Source organism: Dendropsophus ebraccatus, chromosome 2, assembly GCF_027789765.1.
Source record: "Dendropsophus ebraccatus isolate aDenEbr1 chromosome 2, aDenEbr1.pat, whole genome shotgun sequence".
In the NCBI taxonomy this organism is placed as follows: domain Eukaryota; kingdom Metazoa; phylum Chordata; class Amphibia; order Anura; family Hylidae; genus Dendropsophus; species Dendropsophus ebraccatus.
In genome coordinates this window covers 158,931,136-158,951,594 of record NC_091455.1, presented here as the reverse complement: position 1 = coordinate 158,951,594, position 20,459 = coordinate 158,931,136, and the positions used below count along the sequence as shown (strand labels likewise).

The window sequence follows — 20,459 nt, the reverse complement described above, 5'->3', positions numbered from 1 at the left end:
CGCAGAGAAAGCATTTGATAATGTCCGTTGGGACTGGCTGTGGGCGGTAATGGAAAAGTTTTCAGTGGGGGGCCACTTTCGGACATTCTTGGGGGGCCTGTATACTGACCCAATGGCGAGGGTCCTTACCCCGGGGCTTCTCTCAGCTCCAATCCCGGTGGGAAGGGGCACCCGGCAGGGTTCCCCGCTTTCTCCATTGTTGTTCGACCTGGCCATCGAACCCCTAGCAAAATATTTGGAATCCTCGGATATATTCGAGGGTATTAAATTAGGGAATAGATCAGTCAAAACGACCCTCTACACTGACGATTTACTGATTTTCTTAAATAATCCCCAAAATAGCCTGCCCAACCTATTATCCTTTCTGACTGAATACGGTAAACTGTCAGGGTACAAAATAAACTTCAGAAAGAGTGAGCTTCTCCCCCTGGGACCCTCTCCCGCCCCCTGGACACGTGAGGCCAGACCGTCTTTTATACAGGTCGCCAGGTCTTATATTACATACCTAGGTATCAAGGTAGGGAAGACACGTGACTCTCTGTACTCCTTAAACTACCCCCCACTATTAGATAAAATACGGACAGAACTACGAAAATGGGCGCAATTGCCGATCACCTTTATGGGTAGATGCTACCTGGAAAAATGGTCAGTTTTGCACGGTTACTGTACCCACTCCAAACTCTCCCTCTACTGCTAAAACACGCTGACATAAATAGTCTCCGCCAGACATTCTCTAAATTTATATGGGCAGGTAAACGACCAAGGATCGCCTTCCAAAAGTTGGCACTGTGCAAACCAGATGGGGGGCTCAATTTCCCAAATATTAGGGGATATAATGTAGTTTGTCTTCTTCGTCATGTTATCGACTGGCTGCATGGCTCCTCTTATCATTCAAACTTTCCCCTAGAATCCGCCCTGCTGTGTCCCTAGAACCCGGTGGCACTCCTGCACACCGCCCACTCTCGTATGCCAACTCAGATCAAGAGTTTTATCATCTTAAAAGATACGGTAATGGCATGGAGGGAGGCACGAGAAATATTTCGACTCCCTTTCCTGTTGTCCGAAAGGATGCCTCTGTTTGGACATCCAGAATCCCCATGGGGAAGAGCCCCTGACTGGGCCTCGACATGGATGACCAGGGGAGTCACCCTAGCAGGACACATAATGAATCCCGAGAACAAAAAGTGGTTCACCCCGTCAGAGATTATGACAAAATTCCATATTCCTCAATCCCATTTTTTTTATGTTAAACAGGTGCATGCCTTTTGTTCCAAACGACTGCAGAATCTAGGTCAGGAGGCTCAGGAGCACACTTTAGATGGTATAATGGGATCTGCTCCTAGAAAGACCTCTATTTCAGAGTTGTACAATGCCCTTAGACACTCGTTCCTGAAAATAGATAGGACAGCTTTGTTTCCAATATGGGCTAAATGGACATCAGATCCACAAATCCAGGAACACATCTTACAGGGGTGGCATATTGTTAGAAAGTGTATCATAAATAAACGCTGGAGAGAGACATACTTTAAGTTGGCGCATAATGCGCTTTATGGTTTTAATATACTCCCCTCTCCGCAATTCCCTGACAGACTCACGGCCTGCCCAAAATGTGACTTACCCCTTACTAACTTGTGGCATGAGGTATGGGTGTAACGCCCGGAGTAGTGGATCCACTGGACCGGCACCAGCGATGGCACAAACCTCACCAGGGAGCGGAGTCTAAGGGGCCGCTGGTTTTCACCAGAGCCCGCCGCAAGGCGGGATGGACTTGCTGCGGCAGGCGACCCCCAGGTCGCTACCCCTGGCTTGGTTGCTGGTGACGGCAGGCGAGGCGTGACAGGAGCAGGTACTGACAGTGGCGTGTAAGCGTACCGCAGGTGACAGGCTGGACACAGGAACAGCAGAGAGACGGGAAGCAGGAACCAGGGACTAGGAGTAGGGACTGGGTAGCGGACAGGAATCAGGAACAAGGACTAGGGACCAGGTAGCGGACAGGTAACAGGAACAACAGGGAGCTGGGCCAAACGCTATGGGAAGCATGTAGAGGCTCCAACACAGGGGACAGGGCATGCTGGGATTTATAGGGAGTGATTGTGTGCAACTACCAATTAGGGGCGGACTGGCCCTTTAAATCTGAGACAGCCGGCGCGCGCGCGCCCTAGGAGGCGGGGACGCGCGCGCCGGCCGGCACAGACGGAAGGAGGAGCGGGACGAGGTGAGGCGCCCCCAGGGGCCGAACACACAGCAGCGCCGGGTCCCTGCACCAGGACCCCGGCGGCTGCCTGACCTGGATGGCGGTTGCGGCGGCGTCCCGGAGCACGGGACGCCGCCGCGGCCATGACAGTACCCCCCCCCTTTGGCCTCCCCCTCTTTCTTGCCTGCAGGAACCCCTTGATGAGATCTTTATCCAGGATGTTAGCCTCGGGTTCCCAGGACCTCTCCTCCGGACCAAATCCTCTCCAGTCCACCAGGAAGAAACGTCTCCCTCTGACAGTTTTCATGGCCAGAATATCTTTAACAACGTAGACGTCGTCTGAGACGGCTTGTGGAACAGAGAACGGAGACGGATCGGAGAACCGGTTGAGGACCACAGGCTTCAAGAGGGAGACATGGAAGGTGTTCGGAATCCGCATAGTAGGGGGCAGGCGGAGTTTGTAGGTGACAGGGTTTATGCGTTTCAGCACCGAAAAAGGACCAAGGAATCGGGGACCCAACTTGTAGCTGGGAATCTTGAGTCGAACATATTTGGCCGAGAGCCAGACTTTGTCACCTGGACGAAAATTCGTGGCAGGTCTCCTCTTCTTATCAGCCTGGTCCTTCATGCGTTCTGAGGCTTTGAGTAAGGACTGTCGAGTTTGTTCCCAGATCGACTGCAGGTCAGATAACAGCTCCTCCACGGCTGGGACCCCAGAGGATGGAGAGAGAGGCAGAGGAGGACGAGGATGATGCCCGTAGACCACATAGAAAGGAGACTTGCCTGTGGAACTCGAGTCCAGATGGTTATAGGAGAATTCCGCCCATGGAAGGAGGTCGGACCAGTTGTCTTGGCGGCTGGACACAAAATGCCGTAGGTAGTTACCCAGGATCTGATTGACTCTCTCCACTTGCCCGTTAGACTGGGGATGGTAGGCTGATGAGAAGTCCAGCTTTACTTGGAGCTGCGAGCAGAGGGCACGCCAAAACTTAGAGACAAATTGAGAGCCTCGGTCGGACACAATGTGAAGAGGAAGTCCATGCAGGCGGAAGATGTGTCGGAAGAACAACTGAGCCAGACGAGGAGCAGAGGGTAGGCCAGGAAGAGCCACGAAGTGAGCCATTTTAGAGAAGCGGTCCGTCACCACCCAAATAACAGTATTGCCCGCAGATGGTGGTAGGTCGGTGATGAAATCCATCCCAATGTGGTGCCAGGGATGGTCCGGGACTGGCAAGGGCAAAAGTAGGCCGGCAGGTCTTTGACGGGGAGACTTATTCCTGGCACAGACTGCACAGGAAGCCACAAAATCCTTGACATCCTGGAGGAGATTGGGCCACCAGTAGTGACGGGTGATCAATTGCCCAGTCTTTTGAGTTCCTGGATGCCCGGCCACCAAAGAGGAATGCCCCCACTTCAAGATGCGTCTACGGAGCGCGGGGCGCACATAAGTCTTCCCGGGGGGCAGTCTCTGCAGAGCAGAAGTAGCAACTGGTACTAGGCGGTCGGGAGGTATTATGTGACGAGGAGATTCCTCTTGCCCCATGACATCGGATGCTCGGGATAATGCATCGGCCTTTAGGTTCCTCTCGGCTGGACGAAAATGGATGGTAAAGTTAAACCGAGAGAAGAAGAGAGACCACCTGGCCTGCCGGGGATTGAGGCGTTGAGCCGACTGGAGGTAGAGGAGGTTCTTGTGGTCCGTGTAGATGTTAACGGGGTGTTTAGCCCCCTCTAGTAGATGACGCCACTCCTCCAGTGCCAACTTAATGGCCAGGAGTTCACGGTCCCCAATAGTATAGTTCCTCTCGGCAGGGGAGAAAGTCCTAGAAAAGAACCCGCAGGTTCTGGTCTTGCCTGCTGTGTCCCTTTGCGAGAGAACGGCTCCTGCGCCCACAGAAGAAGCATCGACCTCGAGAGAAAACGGCCTGGAGACATCCGGGCGGACTAGGGCAGGAGCAGAGGCAAAGGCAGACTTGAGGCTATTGAAGGCTTGTTCGGCCTCAGGAGGCCAACGTCTGGGGTCCGCCTTCTTTTTAGTGAGAGCCACGATGGGTGCGACCAGGGTAGAAAAGTGAGGGATGAATTGCCGATAATAGTTGGCGAATCCAAGGAAACGCTGGATTGCTCTAAGTCCCACAGGGCGTGGCCATTGGAGGACAGCTGAGAGCTTGGCCGGGTCCATTTGTAGACCCTGGTCGGAGACGATATAGCCAAGAAATGGAAGACTGCGCTGATGGAAAACACACTTTTCAAGCTTGGCGTATAAATGGTTGGCCCGTAGTCTTCGGAGGACCTGACGCACTTGTGCCACATGAGTCTGCTGATCCGGGGAGAAGACCAAAATGTCGTCCAAATAGACAATGACGCAGACATAGAGGAGGTCTCGGAAGATGTCGTTCACGAATTCCTGGAAGACCGCTGGAGCATTACATAGGCCGAATGGCATGACCAGGTATTCGTAGTGCCCATCTCTGGTGTTGAAAGCGGTCTTCCATTCGTCTCCTTTACGAATACGGATCAAGTTATACGCTCCCCTGAGATCCAGCTTGGAGAAGATCTTAGCTCCACGAAGACGGTCGAATAGTTCAGGAATAAGTGGAAGAGGATAGCGGTTTTTAACAGTCACCTTATTCAAGCCCCGGTAGTCTATGCATGGGCGAAGGGAACCGTCCTTCTTCTGGACAAAGAAGAATCCTGCGCCAGCGGGAGACGTGGATTTACGAATGAAGCCCTTTTGTAAGTGCTCCCGGATGTAGGAGGACATGGCTTCAGTCTCGGGCACAGAGAGAGGGTATACCCGACCACGTGGAGGAGATGCCCCGGGAAGAAGGTCTATAGGGCAATCATAGACCCGATGAGGTGGTAGAGAGTCCGCCTCCTTGGCCGAGAAAACATCACCGAAATCTTGGTAGTCCTCTGGTAGACCGGCTAGAGGCTTGTCATTAGCAGGAGACCTCGTAGAGCACTTGGGTTGAGGAGATCTCAGACACCGGTTATGACAGTCCTGGCCCCAGCTGAGAACCTCCCCAGTTCTCCAGTCCAGCTTAGGGGCATGAAATTGCAGCCAAGGAAGGCCCAGCAGGATGTTAGAGGAGGAATGGCTCAAGACATAGAAGGAGATCCTCTCCTGATGTAAGGCGCCCACCCGGAGGGCTAGGGGTGCCGTCTGGCAGTGCACAGTTTCGGTAAGAATCTCCCCCGTAACCGAAGAGATAGACCGGGGTTGGGCTAGCTGGATCACGGGTAGCCGCCATCTTTGGACCAAAGAAGCAGAGATGAAACTGCCAGCAGAGCCAGAGTCGATGAGGGCAGAAGTCTGGAAAACTTGCCCTGTAGGTGTCTGGATGGAGACGGGTATAGTCAACCTTGGAGAGGTGGCATTCACACCTAGGGAGGCCTCTCCCACCGGACCTAGGTGCGAGCGTTTCCCGGACGCTGAGGACGTTGGGGACATCTCTGCCGGTAATGATCTGCACCACCGCAATAGAGACAGAGATTCAGCTCCATGCGGCGGGCTCTCTCATCAGCAGTCAGGCGAGCTCGTTCTACCTGCATAGGGACTTCTGGAGGCGACTGCAGTATGGGAGCAACGGGACTCTGGAACACCGGTGCCAGCCGAGGAAGGCGACGGGGCAGGTTCAGTCGTCGTTCCTGCCGAACCTCCTCCTCTCTCTCGGAAAACCGGTTGTCGACTCTGGTAGCCAGTAGGATAAGATCGTTTAGAGAAGGAGGAAGATCGCGGGCGGAGAGTACGTCTTTCACTCGGCTGGAGAGACCCTTCTTGAAGGTGGCTATTAGGGCGGCCTCATTCCAGTCCAATTCAGCTGCCAGGGTGCGGAACTGGATGGCGTAGTCACCGACAGAGGAGCTCCCTTGTGATAGGTTGAGAAGAGCAGTCTCGGCTGAGGTGGCACGGGCAGGTTCCTCAAAGACGGAGCGAAACTCGGCCAGGAAGGCCCGGAGATTGGCAGCAACAGGATCATCACGGTCCCACAGTGGCGTGGCCCAGGCCAGAGCTCTACCCTCCAATAGGCTGATGATAAAGGCCACTTTAGAGCGCTCGGTGGGAAACTGACTACTTAACAGTTCAATATGCATTGTGCATTGAGTCAGGAATCCCCTGCACAACTTGGGATCACCTCCATATTTATTCGGGAGGGCCAATCGAAGTCCCGAGGTGGTTGCAGGTGGTGGTGGGCGCTGGCCTGTAGTATGCTGCTGTAGGGCGGCAGTCAATTGCTGGATTTGCTGCGACTGCTGCTGGATCTGTTGAGCCTGTTGAGCGACCACTCTGGCGACGTCACGGAGATCAGGCACCTCGCCGGGATCCATGGTTGGAGCCTACTGTAACGCCCGGAGTAGTGGATCCACTGGACCGGCACCAGCGATGGCACAAACCTCACCAGGGAGCGGAGTCTAAGGGGCCGCTGGTTTTCACCAGAGCCCGCCGCAAGGCGGGATGGACTTGCTGCGGCAGGCGACCCCCAGGTCGCTACCCCTGGCTTGGTTGCTGGTGACGGCAGGCGAGGCGTGACAGGAGCAGGTACTGACAGTGGCGTGTAAGCGTACCGCAGGTGACAGGCTGGACACAGGAACAGCAGAGAGACGGGAAGCAGGAACCAGGGACTAGGAGTAGGGACTGGGTAGCGGACAGGAATCAGGAACAAGGACTAGGGACCAGGTAGCGGACAGGTAACAGGAACAACAGGGAGCTGGGCCAAACGCTATGGGAAGCATGTAGAGGCTCCAACACAGGGGACAGGGCATGCTGGGATTTATAGGGAGTGATTGTGTGCAACTACCAATTAGGGGCGGACTGGCCCTTTAAATCTGAGACAGCCGGCGCGCGCGCGCCCTAGGAGGCGGGGACGCGCGCGCCGGCCGGCACAGACGGAAGGAGGAGCGGGACGAGGTGAGGCGCCCCCAGGGGCCGAACACACAGCAGCGCCGGGTCCCTGCACCAGGACCCCGGCGGCTGCCTGACCTGGATGGCGGTTGCGGCGGCGTCCCGGAGCACGGGACGCCGCCGCGGCCATGACAATGGGTTTGCCCGCATACCCAAACATATTGGCGAGACATAGCTAACTATATCCACACGCACTGGAAGATAGAGATACCATTCTCCCCCCAGGCCTTTCTCTTCCATCAACTAAGACCCCCAGAGGAAGAGGGGTCAGTGAAGGTCCCAGGCATAGTCCACATAGTCATACATGTAGCGCTCCGATGTCTCTTTCAGGAGTGGCTGTCGAACAAGGCCCCGGAGGTTCCCATGGTAGTTTCTCAGTTAAAACGGTTATTTGGTATAGACAGAGTTCACGCAGAGAGACACAAACACTCAGGGGTCAAGAAGTTTCTCCAACGTTGGCGATCCTTCTTGGAAACCCATTACAGTACTCAGGACATACACAACATAATGTATCCTTTTAGATATACTGAATGGTACTGTCAGCAAGACGTGGCGGGCACTCTGAGACACTTACGAGTCCCATCGTCGACCGCAGTAGCTCTTGACCGGGGAGTAACACCGTAAAAACCTCATGACCCATTTAATTATTGTTGTACTATGCGGTTTATCTTACACTGTTATTCCTGCCTCAGGTTGTAGGCCTGTATTTTGAGAGATATTGTTATCCCCACTGCTTCCTTTGTTTTTTGTGTATGTTTTTTTTTGGTTTATGTTTATTCTTCCTTTTTAAGGAAGTTTGTGTGTAAAAACTGAATAAAAATATATAAAAAAAAAATAAAAAATCTCCCTCCTGGAGGATAGATTTTACCGATCTTATGTTCTCCATGTGGAACGTCTTCTTTACGATACACCTGTTGAGATATTGCAAATCTATAATAAGCCTCCACTTTCCGGATGGCTTCAGCACTAGAAACACTGGGGAGTAAACTCCCTGACCGATCTCGGATAGAGGAACATCCTCTAGAGCAGGGGTCCTCAACTGGCGGACCGCGGTCCGAACCCGGACCGCGGAGGCCAGCTGTCCGGACCCCTGGTCAGACCTCCTAACCGCCCCGGATCCGGTCCGTCCCGCTCCCCACCGCACTGCCTCCCGCCCCATAGGTGTACTGTCCTTAGATGTCAGTACGCCTGTGGGGCTGGGGGCAGTGTCGGTCCGGCCCCCGGCTGATACGCGCACTCTGGGGATGTCCCGGGGATTCCCCAGCAGAGCGCGCACCACAGACCTCAGTGTACGCTGCCGGCCTGTCCTTCCCGGAAGTGCAGGCCGGCGGCGTACGCTGAGGTCACTGATGCGCGCCCTGCTGGGGAATCCCCGGGACATCCCTACAGAGCGCGTATCAGCCGGGGGCCGGACCGACAGGAAGAGAAGAAGACAGCCGCAGCGGGGAACGAGGTGCTAGGTGAGTTGTTTTTGTTATTTTTTTTTTTCTGTCTGGGGGGCATCTACAAGGGGAGAGCGCACAGGTGGACTATATACTACAGGGGGGACCTCACAGGGGGCTATATACTACTGAGGGGGCTATATACTACTGGGGGGAGCGCACAGGGGGCTATATACTACAGGGGGGACCTCACAGGGGGCTATATACTACTGAGGGGGCTATATACTACTGGGGGGAGCGCACAGGGGGCTATATACTACAGGGGGGACCTCACAGGGGGCTATATACTACTGGGGGGAGCGCACAGGGGGTTATATACTACAGGGGGGACCTCACAGGGGCTATATACTACAGGGGGAAAGCACAAGGGGGGCTATATACTACTGGGGGGGGACCTCACAGGGGGCTATATACTACGGGGGGGGAGAGCACAGGGGCGCTATATACTACTGGGGGGAGCTCACAGGGGGCTATATACTACAGGGGGACAGCGCACAGGGGGGCTATATACTACAGGGGGAGCTCACAGGGGGCTATATACTACAGGGGGGAGCTCACAGGGGGGCTATATACTACTTGGGTGGAGCTCACGGGGGCTATATACTACTGGGGGGAGCTCACAGGGGGCTATATACTACAGGGGGAGAGCACAGGGGGGCAGTGCACAGAGGGCTATATACTACAGGGGGAGAGCGCACAGGGAGGCTATATACTACTGGGGGGAGCTCACAGGGGGCTATATTCTACAGGGGGAGAACGCACGGGGAGGCTATATACTACTGGGGGGAGCTCACAGGGGGCTATATACTACAGGGGGAGAGCGCACAGGGGGGCTATATACTACTGGGGGAGCAACAGGGGGCTATATACTACTGAGGGAGAGCGCAGAGGGGGGGCTATACACTACTGGGGGAGCAACAGGGGGGCTATATACTACCAGGGCAGTCACCCCCTTTGTACCTAATATCAAAGGCCTGATGAGAGAGAAAAAAATGCCAGTTTTCCCGCTAATAAGCAGCAATTCTGTATATAAATAGTTGAACGTTTGTGACAAAGTAACAAAACACGTTTCCTACTGATGTTTAGCTTGAACCTTCACCTGACAATAGACCCCGGTAAGTGGACATTCATTTGGGGGTCTCCTATGGGCATCCTGGGGGGGTAACTACAATACTATGGGCATCCTGGAGGGGGGGGGTGACTGCAACACTAGGGGAGAGGTACGTGCTAAGACCCCAACAGTAAGCAGCCATCTGTATAGATTTCTGAATAGTTTTTTTTATTTTTATTTCTTGTATTTTTCTTGGGGGGGGGATGGCCCCCCCCCCCCCCAAATTGTCCCCCCCCCCCCAAATTGTCGCCCGAGGCCTCCACCTACCTTAATCCGACCCTGATCATGAGTATCCATAAACCTTCACGGTTCAGGAGCTTCTGCCTCCTATCTCCACCCCGATCAGGGTTAAACACCCTTTCTATGCCAGTGATGGTGAGCGTGGATACGTCCCCTGCATGAACTAGGGAAAAATGTTTAGATACATTAGAGGGATTACGTACTGTAGTTTGTTTGGCACCATATATATGTTCCCTCAATCTATCTTTTAGACGACGGGTCGTGGAACCCACATACCCAACATTACATGCGGTACACTTGATGTAATAAACAACCCATGTGGTATTACAGTTTATGTATGATCCAATTTAATGTATTTTATTATCTATGGGTTTGTGAATGATCTTATCTTCAGTTATGAAATCACATCTGCATCTGGTACCGTTGCATTTGTAATTGCCTTTATAATGTAGCCAAGTTGTAGGTTTTGGTGTAGCTATATGAGATGGCGATAGTAACGTCCCTATTGTGGGAGGTCGTTTTGTAGAAAATCTACACCCCCTTCCCAGAATATTTTTTCATTTTTCATCTTGGTATAAGACCGGAAGATATTTATTCACGATACTGCGTATAGCATAAAACTGTTTAGAATATGTGGTAACAAATGTTGGGATATTGTTGGGTTCATTATCAGGCAATCTTACAGGTATTTTTGGATAAAGTAATTCCATTCTCTCCCTATTGCTAACCTTTGTGAATGCCCGTTCTATATTTTTGTTACAATAGCCGCGTCTTTCTAATCTGGATGTGAGCTGTTCCGCTTCTCGTGTGAACGCTTCCATAGTGGAGCAATTCCTCCGGATTCGGACGAATTCCCCCACTCGGAGACTTTTCTTGGTATGTGCAGGATGACATGAATCTGCCCGCAGTAACGTATTGCCTCAGCTCTGCTATATCCTCAGCATTACCATCTCAGCTCTGCTGTATCCTCAGCATTACCATCTCAGCTCTGTTATATCCTCAGCATTACCATCTCAGCTCTGCTATATCCTCAGCATTACCATCTCAGCTCTGCTATATCCTCAGCATCACCATCTCAGCTCTGCTATATCCTCAGCATTACCATCTCAGCTATGTTATATCCTCAGCATTATCACCATCTCAGCTCTGCTACATCCTCAGCATTACCATCTCAGCTCTGCTATATCCTCAGCATCACCATCTCAGCTCTGCTATATCCTCAGCATTACCATCTCAGCTCTGCTATATCCTCAGCATTATCACCAACTCAGCTCTGCTACTTCACCATCTTTCAGGCAGAAGCATTGCATGATGGGAAATGTAGTTTCCTATCTTGATTATAGACTGGCTTTTAGAAAAACTTGTAACTCAGGAACGGAAGCAGCTAGAAAGATGGGAGACGGCTCAAAATACTCAGAGTGACTTGGGGAGTAAGGCCAGCTAGGTTTGGAAGCATTACATTTTTTTTTTAGCTCTTGGGGGGAATACCCCTTTAAGGCTTGGCATTGTTAATAAAAGTTTGTTTGGTAAACACTTGTTTGTTTCTGGCAGCCTGTTGCCATGACAACAAAGTTGCTTACAACTGGCCTGCCAGGGCAGGGCTGGTGATGTCATCAAAGCTATGCTGACATATACAGCTGACAGAAAGGCTAGCAGTTCATTTGCAGGGAGGCAACCAAGCAAATAGGCTGGCTGGCTGGTTGGTTGATTTCTTGCCAGCAAGAAAGATGCAGGTAAGTGCCGTTTAAAACATTTAATTTGGATTCTTTGGGGGCCAGTGTATGCTTTCGTTAATACGGCTGCACCGATGAGAATTCACCATAGTTTTTCTTTAATAGTTATCAATGTGTAGCTATACAGACATAGATAAGATACATAGATAATCATATAGACCGATGGATGGATGGAGAGGCAGACAGATGCAGGTAGAGAGAGCGAGGCAGGCAGAGACAGGCAGACAGAGGCAGACAGACTCTCAATAACAATATATATATATATATATATATATATATATATATCTGATACGTCCACTATCTGGGGATCATATATTGAATGGATTTTTAGAACAAGGAGATGGTAAAAGACCTTGCTCTGTCCTGGTATTGCAGTGCTTCTAGGTTTAGTGCACCCCACCAGTATGTTGCCTAAAAACAGAACCCCTCAAGGGTGTGCAACCGCACCTCCAAATAAAGTCAACTGCACCCAATATGGCATTGCAAGAAACACCCCCCAAGTGGGGTGCGCAGCTGCACCCCAAGATTTAAAGAAGCAGTTCACCAAAAAAATAAACCGCCCCCCCGCCCCGGTAGCCGCTGGGATGTATACTCACGGAAGATGATCGATGTCCCGCGGCGCAGCTCTGTTCCCATCCCGCGGTGCCGTTCAAATCCGCCGCGCGTTCACTTCCGCCAGCGCTGTGACTCCTCTTCTCTGAGCTGTCATTATAAGCCGGAAGTCACTCGCTTCCATGCATTCTTTATGGAAGCGCGTGACTTCCGGGGTTCAAATTACAAGGGAGAGAAGAGGAGTCACAGCGCCGGCAGTTCACTTGCAGGCAGGCAACCAAGCAGGTAGGCAGGTTGGTTGCTTGCCAGCAAGGAAGATGCAGGTAGGTGCTGTTTAAACCATTTAATTTGGATTCTTTGGGGGCCAGTGTATGCTTTTGTTAATACGGCTGCACCGATGAGAATTCACCATAGTTTTTCTTTAATAAATAGCTATAAATGTGTAGCTATCCAGACATAGATTAGATAAATGGATAATCATATAGACCGATGGATGGAGAGGCAGAAAGATGCAGGTAGACAGAACAAGGCAGGAAGACAGACAGACAGAGGAAGACAGAGACACACTCTCAATAATAAAAAAAAAAAAAAATATATATATATATATATATCAGTTTAATATCTCATAAGTCCCCTTTCTGGGGACCATATATTGAATGGATTTTTAGAACAGGGAGATGGTAAAAGAGCTTGCTCTGTCCTCTCCAGGCATTGACCTGGTATTGAAGTGCTTCCAGGTTCAGTGCACCCCCCAAATGTGTTACCTAAAAACAGAACCCCTCAAGGGTGTGCAGCCGCACCTCCAAATAAAGTCGGCTGCACCCGAAATGGCATTGCAAGAAACACCCCCCCAAGTGGGGTACGCAGCTGCACCCTAAGATCTAAGGCTTGGCATTGCTAATAAAAGTTTGTTCGGTAAACACTTGGTTGTCTCTGGCAGCCTGTTGCCATGGCAACAAAGTTGTTTACAACTTGCCTGCAAGGGCAGGGCTGGTGATGTCATCAAGGCTGTGCTGACATATACAGCTAACAGAAAGGCTAGCAGTTCATTTGCAGGGAGGCAACCAAGAAAATAGGCTGGCTGGCTGGTTGGTTGATTTCTTGCCAGCAAGAAAGATGCAGGTAAGTGCCGTTTAAAACATTTAATTTGGATTCTTTGGGGGCCAGTGTATGCTTTTGTTAATACAGCTGCACCGATGAGAATTCACCATAGTTTTTCTTCAATAAATAGTCATCAATGTGTAGCTATACAGACATAGATTAGATACATAGATAATCATATAGACCAATGGATGGAGAGGAAGACAGATGCAGGTAGACAGAACGAGGCAGGAAGACAGACAGGCAGGCAGACAGACAGGCAGACATAGGCAGACAGAGACAGGCTCTCAATAAAAAAATAAAAGAAAATCTTTTCTTATCAGTTTAATATCTGATACGTCCCCTACCTGGGGACCATATATTGAATGGATTTTTAGAACAGGGAGATGGAAAAGGAGCTTGCTCTGTCCTCTCAAGGCATTGACCTGGTATTGCAGTGCTTCCAGGTTCAGGGCACCTCCCAAATGTGTTACCTAAAAACAGAACCCCACAAGGGTGTGCAACCGCACACCTAAATAAAGTCGGTTGCACCCGAAACGGCATTGCAAGAAACACCCCCAAGTGAGGTGCGCAGCTGCACTCCAAGATTTAAGGCTTGGTATTGCTAATAAAAGTTTATTTGGTAAACATTTGTTTGTCTCTGGCAGCCTGTTGCCATGAGTTGTTTACAACTTGCCTGCCAGGGCAGGGCTGGTGATGTCATCAACCCTGTGCTGACATATACAGCTGACAGAAAGGCTAGCAGTTCACTTGCAGGCAGGCAACCAAGCAGGTAGGCTGAGTGGTTGCTTGGTTGCTTACCAGCAAAGAAGATGCAGGTAGGTGCCGTTTAAACCATTTAATTTGGATTCTTTGGGGGTCAATGTATGCTTTCGTTTATACGGCTGCACCGATGAGAATTCACTATAGTTTTTTGTTAATTAATTTTTATCAATGTGTAGCTATTGATAAGGCTAGGTGATGTGATTTTACCTACTTGCACCATACCTATATGACTACATTTATATAAACTGCCCTCTGAATTAGGATGATCAGAGTGTGATCAGAGGGTGACAGGGAGATGGTCTGGAAGAAGAAAAGGAATGCTGGCAGCACACCAATGACCACAGCTCCTTGAAAATTATAATTTGTAGTCACAATACACAAGCAAAAGAGAGACAGTAATCTATAAACAACTTATGGAAAATAACACATTGTGCTAGCTTGAGTGCGCAGAACAGGGAACTGCAACGATTTATGGACTGGCCTACCAGAGTGTGACATGTATGTGTCTTGTGACTTGGAACCCCGCCTGTATTGAATGTTTACATATTTCTTGTGAATACACTACGAATGAGTAGTACCGCCCCATATTCTGTCTATAAAAGTTAACACAAATTAATAAAGGGGGCACTTCCCAAACTTACATTACTGATACATACATCAGAATGCCTGTCCATGATTTTAAGGTGTACGCAGAACTGCATCTGCTATCTCTAAATCTGAAATCATCCTATACCTGGATAGTTGACTTTTCTCCATAGAGACAGGTCAACATCTAAATTTAGTCTTATCATTTTTGGCGTCTGAACCGGGACTCAGCCTTTTGCAAACCAGAACACAGATGTGACGGGATGTGGTGATTTATCCGTCATCGGACGCACAGATATACCTGGCCAGGTAAGAAAGACTTCCTTTCTTACATATTTTCTGTGCCTCAGGGGAGCGGATCTAATTAGATTCCTGTCACCTGTGTTCTCTATATGTTTGTAATGCCGGGTCTAATTTGATAAAGAACTCTGTAACCCAGGATAGGACAAGGTTAAAGTGTTGCATTTCTGGTCGCAAACTGTTGTGTGATTGACATAAGCTGTTGCTGTATTTATGCTGAATTAAGAATTGGGATTGCCGAACTAACTCACTTCTACGTCCTTTCGGGGAGGCTGTGATTAAAGAAGCAGTTCACTTTTTATTTTTTTCGCCCCCCCGGGTAGCCGCTGTCATGTATACTTACAGAAGATGATCGGTGTCCCGTTCCCGTCGGTCAGTTCCGTCCCGCGGTGCCGTTCACATCGGGCGCGCGCTCACTTCCGCCGGCTGCTGCGAGTCCTCTTCTCTGCCCAGTGATTATACGCCGGAAGTCACTCACTTCCATGCATTCTCTATGGAAGCGCGTGACTTCCGGCGTTCAAATGACAAGGGAGAGAAGAGGAGTCACAGCGCCGGCGGAAGTGAGCGCGCGCCCGATGTGAACGGCACCGCGGGACGGAACTGACCGACGGGAACGGGACACCGATCATCTTCTGTAAGTATACTTGACAGCGGCTACCCGGGGGGAGCAAAAAAAAAAAAAAAGTGAACTGCTTCTTTAATGCTTAACCTTTGTAATACAGCATAACATCGAGAGCAGCTGCAAGGTCACAGACAGAAGGCACATAGACTCTTTGTATTAACGGGTTCCTGGAGTGAAAACAAACTGTTCGGAGACCGGTGGAAATAGTACTTGTATTCGTTCCACTCCTTGCTTGTGCCCTGTCGATTCGGTACAAGATTTAGGCGTCATGGATCAGTAGAACCGTGGATTATTCTCGCCACTTAGGAGGAAAGCAAAGAGGGAAGGCATCCCGCCGCAAGCAGGAGCCTATTATAAGACCTTGATAGCTCTGGACAATCCCCAATAAGCTACCTAGGGCTGGGTGCGAGAATGGGACAGATGTTCACTAAAAAGAAGAACCCATCATCTTTATGGGAGGGCTATGAGAAAAAGAATAGCTAAGATATAGTTAGCGACGGGCATGAGAAAATGCAGTGCAAGACCTAGAGCAGAACTTGAGGAGGTTTTGCAGTGAGCCGGGGTACTTGGAAAAGATTGAGGGGAATGAGGAGAGGCTGATGGTGGTAGTAGTCTCTCCTGAGTGTGGCGCTGAGAGGGGATGCACTGAGGGCTGCAGAGTGAGAGTGTGCTGTACTTGCAGGATAGCTGGATCTTGTCACGGTCACAGATGGGCACGAGGGCTTCTGCAGGTACAGGGGGACTCTCTGGCGCTTCCCTGAGTTCTCTCTCTTCTGTGGGCTACTGCAGAAGTTCTTGGAGGGGGGCTGCACCTGTGTGTAAGGTGGTCAATGGTGTGGACCTGTAGTTCCCCCCGGGGCCAACCCCAGCTAGGGAGCTTCCTGATTTAGTTACTGAGCCGGGTCTTAGGCCACAACTTTCGGGTCCCAGAGGTATCCAGGGGTCCTAGTAAATCTTACCCCCCGAATTCAGGAAGATGGGTGCAGAGGCCTACGTTAACTCTGCTCCCTTTTACAGCCAAGTCCGTCCACTTAGGGTGTTGGTCTTTAGGATTCCCACTGACTGTAAGTGTGCTAGCCCTTTCCTGAGGGTGCACCTGACAAACTGTCTCTCAAAGTCTCTCTTTTCCTCTCACCTCCTGCTGTTTTCTTTGGCTGCTCTGTTCTTGTCCCCCTTAGCAGCTTTGCTCTGTGGTGATGGTCTCTCATGAGGTGATGTTGTTCCCTCAGCAGCTAGTCACTTGTCTCTCTTGTCTCACTTGTCTCAGCTATGCACTGCAATTGCCAACCTTATATAGGGGGGCTATTTGCATAACCCCCACCCCCTTCTAGCAACTTCCTAGGCTTACCACACTACCTAGAGCAGTTCCCACTACAGTCAGTAGATGTCGCTGTTTGGTGTGGTGTGCAGTGAAAAGTATGTAACCCATTCTCTGCCTGCCAGTTACTGGTACAGAGAAATATACATAACAGTTTAACATAAGACATATTAAGGGTATATTCACACGAATGGGCTTGCAGCGAGATTCTCGCTGCGAGCCCGGCAGGTCCTGGCAGTTCCCACACACTACATACTTGCTGCGGTCTAAACGACCGCAGCGAGTATGTAATTCTGCCGCCCTTAACCCCTTCTGCTCCCGGCCGGCTCCCCCGCTGTAAGCATACTTTACCTGTCCTTGCTGCACGGGTCCGGCGTCCTGCTCTCCCGTCCGGCCAATCAGTGGCTGCAGCTGGGCAACACACTAATTGGCCGGACGGGAGAGCAGGACGCTGGACCCGTGCAGCAAGGACAGGTAATGTATGCTTACAGCAGGGGAGCCGGGCGGGAGCAGAAGGGGTTAAGGGCGGCAGAAATACATACTCGCTGCGGTCGTTTAGACCGCAGCAAGTATGTAGTGTATGGGAACTACCAGGACCTGCCGGGCTCGCAGCGAGAGCCCGTTCGTGTGAATATACCCTTAATCCTAGAATATATAACAAAACACTTGTTGACAGGTGCCATCCTCAGCCCAGCCACAGGAATTAAGCTCTGGTATACTACAGTTTGATATAAAGGCAGATACATGCCTTAGCCCCACCGACCTCTGGCTCTCTGACTAATACCTGAGAGACTCCTCACACTCCTGTACAGTTATTTTTGCCTTGTGGGTAGGTAACCAGGCCTACATGTAACATGCGGGGCAAATGGGTCCTTGAAATTTCCAGGGACCTTAGGGGTCAATCTAAGTACTATCCCTAGTGGGGTAGAAGATGTTAGACAACTAAGGGGGAATCAAGGATTAGAGTTTTAAGAGGGGAGGGTGTGGAGTAGATAGAGAGATGAGAGGCAGAGGGTCAGACAGAAGGAAAACATTTAGGATAATAAGTGAGAAGCACAGGTCCAGCTGGGTGGGCATGTGCCGGCGACCAACAAAATCTTGATGAAGACAGAATATTGTAGTGTGTGGCAGACCCAAGCCACATCATTATGTTACACCATTGTACCCAGTTTATATCTGTATACAAACCCCAGATCCTGTAGGAGCCAACCTAACCCAAATGGTGGCATATAGACCCTATGTTCTGCAGGAGCCAACCAACCCCCAATGGTGGCATATAGACCCTATGTTCTGCAGGAATCTTGCCCTTGGTCAGCTGTTGAAGTAGTTACTTATTATTTAAAGTGCCCCTGACCTGATAGTAAGACCAATACCTTTTTGGAGGTGGGCAGCCTAAATTCAAATAGTGTACATTGCCATATAAGTGGAGATGGACAAGGAGAACAGTCCAGCTCATTGCTAGATATAGTACCAAGGGAGCCGAAGAGGTTAATGAATATGCTGAAAGAGTTTTTAGCAGCATACAATGATTTGGCACATAATCAGCCTCACAAGAGTTTTCGTTATTTGTTGTGTTTTGTACAAGGTCATCAACCAGCTCTGTAGGCTGCAGATCACATGCAAGCAGAGTAAGAGGGGGAAAAAAAAATTGAGAGCTGTTACTCCCCTACACTATACTGTTGTACTTCCCTACACTATACTTTTGTATTGCAGCCGGTTTTACAAAACTGGTGTCCCCTTTAGTAGTGGTTATGTTACATATTACAAAATGTTGATAATTTTCTGTTGTCCCGATCATAAAACAAGAAATTATTTATGTACGCAACTTTTCTGTAATCAGCCCCCAAAGATGGCGATGGAGAGCAAAATACTCCCCCATATCATCCACTTCTGTATTATAATTGTGACGTTTCAAAACCACACCCTAAGCCAACACACCTATATCCGGTTATCTAGTCCAGTGGCCATTTTAACTCCTGGCATTTCTGTCCCCCGCCCATACTGCTTAGTGTCACTGAGGGGGACGGGCACAGGACTCTCTGATAGTGTTTAACAACTGTTTTGCACATTTATTAATGAATGTTATTACCTGATGGTTAGGAAAGTTAGACAAAGGTTTGTTCAAAGGAGCAATGAGACTGTTTGAAAGAGCAGGGTCTATTAGACCTATTAGTTTATAAGATTGTTCTGCGAAAGTGTCAGGAGGAGTCAGAGAGAAAAAGCAAGTTTATTAGGAATGTCAAGAGAAAAGTGATAATAGGAAAAGATCACATTTTGTGCACTTATTAAGAACCCGATGGTATGAGAGCCTGGAGTAACTTACTACTGTAACATATATACATAGTTCTATGTAACTTTATGTAAAAGGTTTTTTTCAGATATATCTATTCCAATATATATTGTAAGAAGATTTTCTTTAAGTGTGTGTCACCAATGTATGATATTTCTAAGAAGTTTTTTTTACTCTTGTAATCTAGGATTTTACTGCTCACTGCTCAAGGTTAGAAGGGAGGCACAGAGCATTCTGCCTTACTGATAAGAGCCGCTTATTCAAGGAATGGATTCATTTCAGCTAATAATGGTACAAATTAAGCTGAAGCTTCTGACACAGAATTATTCTATATACTGTTTGTTTTACATTTCATCTGGGTAAGGTGTGCTTTATTTGATTTATAGCAAAAGAAGGTTCAAATGAGACTAGCCGAGTGTAACATGTTTTATTATTTCTATTTTTAGGGTTAACAGTTTTGTGATGATTATAGCAAACTAGTTCATGACTTTATATATTGTCTTTTCCTTAGAGCTTCCAAGGAAAAAAATAAATGGATCCAGCACTTCCAAAAGAAAACTAAATGCTGCTAAAACTTCATGCTTTATTTCATCCTGATTAAAAAGCTGTACTACTGGGAGTGCGGTGGCCAGACGACGCGTTTCGCGCATGCGCGCTTAATCATGTCTACAAGCCACAACCAGATACGTGGATTAAAAGACCAAGACTGGCCAATCGGAGCAATTGTAATTTATCACATGTTTGTGAGCAAGTGTTACGTGGGATCACAGCTGTATTGAACTCCGTGGTTGTAAGCAAGTATATCTAATATTTAAAGCATATAACATCTATATTTATACTTGTACTTGCACTACCATTGTGTTCCCTTATGTGTCAAGGTAGCCCCCCAATGCATTACAAACTATATCGCTATAAGAGGACAAATATATATATATATATATATATATATATATATATATATGAGAGAGAGAGAGAGAGAGAGAGGATAAATATATATATATATATATATATACAAAAAGCAATTGCAAAAATGTTTGCTTGCATACTGTGAACAAACATCACAAACATATGCTGTTCACTATTCCAAATATACCATGAGAGCACATCACAAAAGCAGACTAGTTACATGCCTTATCACGGCTAAATACCATAAATACCAATGGTCTCCAAAATGCATATCATAATTCTAAAATACAGGAAATATATGTGTATAAATCATTGAATGCAACCATAATATTTAAAAGTTCCTCAATTGCCTGGGGATAAATGTGCATGTCAGATTAATAAAGATAGATGTAAT

The 20,459-nt window shown here is 49.0% G+C and overlaps 1 long non-coding RNA gene, 1 other non-coding gene and 1 pseudogene across 2 annotated transcripts; all 3 read left to right on the top strand.

Moving 5' to 3' along the window:
• Nucleotides 1–12,769: 12,769 nt before the first annotated feature.
• On the top strand, nt 12,770–12,931 carry LOC138784995 (U2 spliceosomal RNA; annotated as a pseudogene).
• A 302-nt stretch (nt 12,932–13,233) lies between these two features.
• On the top strand, nt 13,234–20,459 carry LOC138784723 (uncharacterized). Its single transcript, XR_011361920.1, has 3 exons — nt 13,234–13,300; nt 19,347–19,450; nt 19,671–20,459. It is a non-coding gene; the product is annotated as an uncharacterized lncRNA (long non-coding RNA).
• On the top strand, nt 13,559–13,741 carry LOC138784989 (U2 spliceosomal RNA). Its single transcript, XR_011362002.1, has one exon. It is a non-coding gene; the product is annotated as a U2 spliceosomal RNA (small nuclear RNA).